General features: G+C 41.9%; 1 protein-coding gene across 1 annotated transcript in view; it reads left to right on the top strand.

Annotated features, from left to right (window-relative positions):
• Positions 1 to 280: 280 nt before the first annotated feature.
• PKIA (cAMP-dependent protein kinase inhibitor alpha) overlaps positions 281 to 7,542 on the top strand; it is a 99,921-nt gene continuing 92,659 nt past the window's right edge. Inside the window, exon 1 of the mRNA XM_086335426.1 lies at positions 281 to 412. The gene's annotated coding sequence lies outside the window, so the exon portion shown is untranslated. The remainder of the gene's footprint in view (positions 413 to 7,542) is intronic.

The raw sequence follows: 7,542 nt of genomic DNA, 5'->3' as shown, positions 1-7,542 counted from the left end.
CATGAGGCGGCAGTGACAGGGGAGCGCTCGGGGGAGAGGCGCTCTGCAGAGAGAGTCTCTCGGCTTCTTCTCTCTCGGTCCACCTTCCGGCGACCCTTCTTCGGTAAAAAGAATTCATAGAAAATAATCCGAAAGCCGGGAACCCGGGAGATTGTCGGGCGCAGTTTCTGGGCGCGGGTGCCCGCAATCGGGAGAGGTCCCTCTCCCCCCGCGGCTGGCGCGGAGTGTGGCGATCCGGCCCGGGGCGGGGGATGACTTCATGCGGCCGGAGCTCGGCGGCGGGAGCGGCTGCAGCAGCTGGCAGGTGGGGTGGGGGCCGGCCGAGCTGACCGGGCAGCGCCCGGCGCGGCGGCACTGCAACCCGGGGCAGCGGACGCCTGGGACGTGCGCTGCCACGATCGCACCCCAGAAGGTAAGCTGCCGGGCTATCATTAGCCTCGGCCCCGCTGCCCGGTGCTCTGCGCTTGGTTAATGATGGGGTTTGTGATACCCTGGGAAGAAGGCGATTGTCCCTGCTGCGTTCTGTATTGGGGTGAAGGAGCAACAATTGGAAATGTTAATCAAGTGCTTGGGATCGGAGGATAGGTGTTTTTGGGCAGACAAAGAAGGCGGTCAGTCTCTATATTCTTATTAAAGATAATCGACCGTTGCAATGCCAGACTCACTTAGATATTGAAAGAATATTCAAAATGTAAAATAATTTTGAGTTGCACTTTTAACGTTGGTGCCTTCAACCTTCGCTTGGGTGTTTTCTGGTTTGTGAGCAGCAGGTCCTTGGCAGGAGCCTGGAGAAGTCATAGAAAATCTTCCCTCTTCTTTTGCCTTCCTCCGTCTTCCCCCTTTCCAGTGCTCAGAATGGGTTCCATGTACATTTCGACGTCAAACGCCGGCTTCAACACCTAACCCTTAGAAAGAGTCTCAGATTAGAGGTGAAACTTGCCTTCTGGAGTTCAGGTTGGGTTGTGCAGCACTTGTCTCCACTTTTCCCTTCATTTCTCTTGTCAATCATTTAGTTGATTTTTTCCCCCCCGTGGATGCTGTGGCTATCCACCGGCCAGCTCTTGTCAGCCCCTGTCCACCACCTCTTTTCCATGACTGATTTTGTCAAGGACTCAGAAAGGGCATTGCCCTCCACCACGTTTGGATTGTTACTTGTGTCCTTCCCCCAAATACAGGGCATGAAAATAATCCTTTCAGTACAGTACCAACATGGTTCCCGATAACTCGCTTCATTGGAGTCACTGCAGCTACCCTAGACGGGTTTCGAGGACAGCAGAATCCGTTGGGCTGTGAGAAAGAGAGCTAGCTATACCTAACGTATTTTGCTGCTGTGCCTAAGAATAGGTGGAAAGTAGGGATGTGAATGCCAGCCTATCCCGTTTTTCTTGAAGCCTTTGTAGAAGGTTGTGAGACACCTAGCTGGGTAGGATATGAAGCAAGTCCTCCGGCCAAAGCAAGCACTGCGTTTGTCCTAGGATTCCCCCAATACCTCAAAAGAGTTTCCGGAGGCTTTCCCCACAGGCAGTGAGAAAGCCAGGGGAGCTGGCCAGTCTAAGCCTCGGGTTATTGGGGCATCCTCAAGTTTTTAGGGGTTCCGACCTCGGATTTCCCCACAGACGCCTTGCTACTGAGCTCAAGTGCCCATTCCTGTGGCCCACCTAAGGACGTGCATTTGAATGATATTCTGTTAAATGGTTAAGATGGCTGTGATGGGAATTGCAAATGTGCCACTTCCCCGATGGAGAACAGTTGAAATAAGCCGAACTGTGGTGTCTGTGTTAATAATATTCTATTTAGAAAGACATTTATTCTCTTTACATTTGAAATTATAGAGACAGTTTGACTTCGAAGCCCTGCAATTTTAACACATTGAGAGAGGAGATCAATGAAAAAGAGGACCAGGGTTTTATAGCTAAAAAACTGACCTCTGCTTACCTTTTTTTTTTTTTTTGAATACGGCTTTTAGACAAAGATACTGGTTCTGCAAAATCATGTTACCTCTATTATATATCATTATTGTTTTTCTGTTTACAGATTCTCTATTTATAAATACACTGTGGAAAGATTTGAGTTGGTTTCTTTGTTCCTACCTTCAGTATATGAGGCAGAAGGAGTAGGGATGGGGGGTGGAATTTCACTCCGAGTGGTCCACTCCAGGAACTGTTCCTCTGAATCATGAAAACCTTTGGACCGAAAAATTTTTTGTCTTGTTGTTGTTGTTATTATTATCCGTTGAATGTGATTTGGGTTTGAGATATTAAATTTTCAAGATTCTGAAATTTTGACACAGGCACATCAACAAAACAGGGAAACAAAGAACAAAAACAGCAAACCCCTTTCTTTTACGACCTTTCATACCTAATTGTAAAATATTTAACCATATGAATAATTATTCTGAATAATAAGTGAAAAGCATAGTAAATAATATTTCATTTTTAAAATAATAGCCCATGGTCTATGAAATACAGGTTAGTGCAATTGATCTTAAGTACAATAAAAATTTCTGTAAATTTAAGAGGCATATTTCTGTTGAAGATAGCACATGAAAATATGCTAATGATGGTTAGAAATTGAAAGTGTCTTTTACTTGGTTTTTGAAGAATCTGAATTGTTTGCCAAGAAGTGGGTCAGGACTAGGGCACTGGTGCTGCCTAAAATCATCTTACCTGCCAGTGATTTTAGAGGTGAGATGAGGCACTAAGTTATAGATTATGGTTGGAGAAGCCTTTAGGGAAGAAAGAAAACCAGATAGAAAATAGAATTTCCTATTGTAGTGCAACTAAGATAAATAAATTTAAGGGGTTTCTGAACTTGGACCTTGTTACATTTAAACAATTTCTGAGGAAAGTTTCTAAATTCAAAGCCTTGGGAAGAAACAGTTGTGTGATATCCTGACTGAAACTGATTTATGACTTTATTTCTTTTTTTAAAAAATGTTTCCCAGAGAAAGGAAAAAATAATCACCTGATATTAAGGAGGAGGAACATCAAATAGAAGGGTGTGCACTATTAGATGTTAAATGAACTGTAGGAATGTTTTGTAGTTTTGACAAGATAGATTTGAAATCAGTCTGTTGCTTTCCAATCAAGTAAAAATGTATTTAGTCTGGTGGGTGGTCAGTGTTATCAGTAACTTTGTTGTCATTATGCATTCATGCTCAGTCATGTCTGACTCTGTGACACCTTGGACTGTAGCCACCAGGCTCCTCTGACCATGGAATTTTTTTTTAGTTTTTTACAAATCCCCTTAAATTACCCCATGACCAGCCTAGACCAAGTAGTCTTTATTCCAGTATGTGCCCCATGACATCACACCCCTATGTCGTCTTTGTTCCATTCACTCGCATGTTGAAAACTTACTCACATCTTATACTGCTTCTTCCATGAAGCCTTCTCCATAAGCCTACCCACGTTCCTTTGTGTCTCAGATGTGTTTCTCCCTTGTTTGAATTCCTATGGCATTTTCCATTTTGGTCTGCCCTTTAGTTTGAACATGATCTGCTCTTGTAAAACAGCCATAGAGAGCAGAGTCTGTGACTAACAACTTTTTATTACCTGCAACTCATAATACAGTGCTTAGCTATATATATGCAAACTAGATGCTCAGCAATTTGATTTTAGTGAAGAAATTAGTTATTATTTTCCAGGGGTGTATATCCACCTACTCTCATAGCCAAGTTGGGTGTGTGTGTGTGTGTGTGTTTAGTCACTCAGCTCTGCTGACTCTTTGCAACACTATGGACTGTAGCCCACCAGGCTCCTCTATCCATGAAATTTTTTTCAGGCAAGAATACTGGAGTGGGTTGCCATTTCCTTCTTCAGGGGATCTTCCCAACCCAGGGATCAAACCTGCATCTCTGGCGTCTCCTGCATTGGCAAGCAGATTCTTTGCTACTGTGCTACCTTGGAAGTCAAAAGCCAAGTTAGGCTCTAAATAATGTCTGCAAGTACCACTTTACTTGTTTAAAATCCTTATATAATGAATAAATAGTGAAAGTACATTCAAATAGTCATATTCAGCAAAAGTTATTGTGAACTTACATGCCCTTAAATGTATATTGGCTCATCCATATTAAAAAACATAGTAAGCATCATAAAACAAAACTTCCACTTACCTAAAAAGTCATTACCAAGACCCCTGTAATATACAATGAGCCTTATGCTTATACTTTCTTCTAGCAGTTTCATAGTGTCTGGTCTTACACCTGAGTCTTTAATCCAATTCAAGTTAATTTTGTGAGTGTTATAAGATTTATTGGTCCAGTTTCTTTCTTTTACATGTGAATATCCAATTATCCCAGAGTTCCCTTATATGTACCTTTTCTCTTGCTGCTCTTAAAATTCTTTCTTTGTCTTTGATTTTGACAATTTAATTACAATTGTGTCTCAATGTAGCCATATTTGAGTCCAACCTGTTTGGGTTCTTTGGACCTCATGGATCTGGTATCCATTTGTCATCCCAGGTTTGGGAAGTTTTCAACCATTATTGCTTTAAATATACTTTGTGTTCCTTCTTCTCTTTTCTCCTGGAATTCCCATAACATGTATATCATTTATTCTTTTTCTTTTGTCCTTTCATTGGGTAATTTCTAGTGTCTTGTCCTCTAGTCTGCTGATCCTTTCTTCTGCATGGTTGAATCTACCTTTGATACTCTATTGAATTCTTCAGTTCAGTTATTGTTATTGTACTTTTTAATTCTAGTATTCTTGTTTGTTTGTTTTTAATATTTCTATTTCCTTGTTTAACATCTTGTCTTGTTCACTATTATTTTTCCTAATTTCGGTTAGCTGTCTGTGTTGTTTTTTTTTTTTGTAGTTCACTAAACTTCCTTAAGAGGATTATTCTGAATTCTTTGACAGTTCCTAGATCTTTACTTTTTTAAGGTCATTTATTGGAGCGTTATTAGTTTCCTTTGGTGGTGTCATATTTGCCTAATTTTTTGTGATCCTTGATTCCTTACATTGGTATATGGATATTGATTAATTTGGCTCCTCCTCCAGACTTTACTGGTAATTATGTTCAGTAGTATATGGGGTATGAATTCGTTTCTTGGCAGGACACCAGGACAGCACACAGAACCTATATATATATATAGCTCACTGTCTGGGGACCCAAGTCAGGCAAGAGTGTGCACTGAATTCCCTGGTCAGATGAAGACACTGGTTTTGCTTTGCAGATGGGGGTTAAGTGCCACTGTATCTTGGGCTGTTGAATGGGCTATATAGCTTCCCATGTGCTCTGTTTAGACTCTTGGTTGCTCAGACTGAAGTCTTTTTTTCCAGTGATGAGTAGGGCTATGAATTAAATTCCCTGCCCAGGCACAGCAGCAGGAGAAGCAACTTTAAAGACAGTAAAGCTCTTTTGTTGTCTTAATTCAACCTGACCCACGCATCAGGTTCTGACTGAACAAGGCCACGGGCTTTTTTTTGCAAACTATCAGCTGTGCCTTCTCTAGGTTTGCTGACTGCTGGGCCACACAATTTCTAGGAGTTGTCACCAACCCTTCTAGTCATTCGGGGCAGGAAGACTCCCTTCACAGATTGGAGATGGGGGGATGGGTGGAGATGGGGAAGGGCCACTCTAGCTACGCTTAATTTCTTAAACAGTTGCCCCAGTTGGGAGGAGCTGGGAGCTACTCTCAGCCTTGGCTAAGAGTTAATCTCCCTGCCTAAGCATAGTATAGGAACCCTCCACACCTGGGACTCTTTGCTTTGGGGTGATTGCTCTGTCTGCCTGCCTCTTGGTTAGCGTGCCATTGGACCACACAGCTTCAATGATTTATTGCCAGCCCTTTTGTTCAGATGGCCGGAAGACACTCTCCACATTGGTAGGCTGTGACTGTGCTCTTTCCCTGGGGGTAGGCAAAGCAGGCTCTAGGGCTGTATGAAAATCAGGTGGATCTGTACCCCTCTGATTTCCCTGGTTGTAGTGCACCCTAACCTAGCTCTAGAGATGAACAAAGACACTAGTTGTGATCATTACTTGGGCACTGCAGGTATGAATTCTGTCTGTCACAATCCATGTGCTGGCTGTTGCATGCCCCTTACCCCTTCATCACAGTCCAGCTTTCAGTAGTCAAGCCCTGCAGATTACCCTGCAAACCCAGTGGAGCAGATCAGAGTAGTGGCTCCCACAAAGCTACCCCAATGCTAGGGGCAGTGCTTGCTGTCCCCCAGTTCTCTTCTCCTACTGGAAGAACCAGACCTTCAGTGGTGCTCCACTGGCCTGGGGGAGGAACAGTGTAGTCTAATACAGTCTGTCATGGTCTCTGTGGTGCAAAGGTGCTTCAGCCTTACCTCTGTGTTCTAGGCTTCTCTCAAATAGTGTACTGTTTGCAAATAATTTTTGGTTGTTCCTCCTGTGAGGACGAGTAGAGCCAGGAATGACCTTGGTGATGTCACCACACTCTGGGCTTACTTTCACAACATGATATTTCTGGTACATGAGATGAGGTTCTCCTTTTATTGTTAACCCAGCTTTAGGACCTGAAATCAGAACTCTTCACTAGCATTGGCACAAAGGTAGCTGAGAAGACTAGGAAGCAAGTGCCAAGGAGGATAGTGAGTCAAAGAACCTTGATTCATAGAAAAGGAATCCCAGAAGGAGTTCTAAATGTTATACATACCAAATGATTTATTTAGGATTTTCCAATCAAAATCATTTTTACGAAAAAGAAACAGCCCTCAGACTTGGAGTACTATACTGCCAAATATGTGGAAGAGCATTGCCAGCAATTGAGTGATGTAGTCTACTCTGAAATATATTAATTTTCCTTAGGATGGATGTATGTCTGCCTGAAAGTTAGTATTTCTTTCTAATAATGCTATACTACAGTAATATATTTGCTTTTTCCAAGAAATTACATACCCCTCAGGTTCTAAAACAATTACCAGTATAAAAGTACATTAAGGTTTTTAGCTGATACTTAAGGAAACCAGTATGAGCTAACTGCTTCCTACTGATGCTAGTATTCAGACAGGTGTGAGAAGATCATTAACCTAGAAAAAACAGAGAGAGATGGAAAGATGGAGAGAAAATACTCAAAAAAAGGCTACTTAAACTGTTGCTTTCTTTGTTGTTCAGTCACTTAGTCGTGTCTGACCGACTCTTTATGACCCATGGACTGCAGCACGCCAGGCTTCCCTGTCCTCCACCATCTCCCAGAGCTTGCTCAAACCCATGTCCATTGAGTCGGTGATGTCATCCAACCATCTCATCCTCTGTCATCCCCTTCTCCTGCCTTCAATCTTTCCCAGCATCAGTGTCTTTTCAAATGAGTCGGCTCTTTGCATCAGATGACCAAATTATTGAAACTTTGTTTTCTTTATATGTCCCAAAATATGATAATAGCTGTATAATTTCCTAAAATAAATGCAAGTTTATGGAAACTTCATAATATACCTAATATGAGGTAAATTTTTACTTTATTTTATAATTTATTTTTATTTTGGTAAAATGTCCCATAACATAAAGTTTACCATTTTAGCCAATTTTAAATGAAATCTAAGATTTTAATTAGATTAATTTTAAAAATAAAAAGAT

The sequence above is a fragment of the Bos grunniens genome, chromosome 14, assembly GCF_055505025.1.
Source record: "Bos grunniens cultivar Pamir isolate PY7600 chromosome 14, Bosgru_T2T1.0, whole genome shotgun sequence".
Lineage (NCBI taxonomy): Eukaryota > Metazoa > Chordata > Mammalia > Artiodactyla > Bovidae > Bos > Bos grunniens.
Note: the sequence above shows the minus strand (reverse complement) of the source record. Positions and strands in the feature narration are given on the sequence as shown.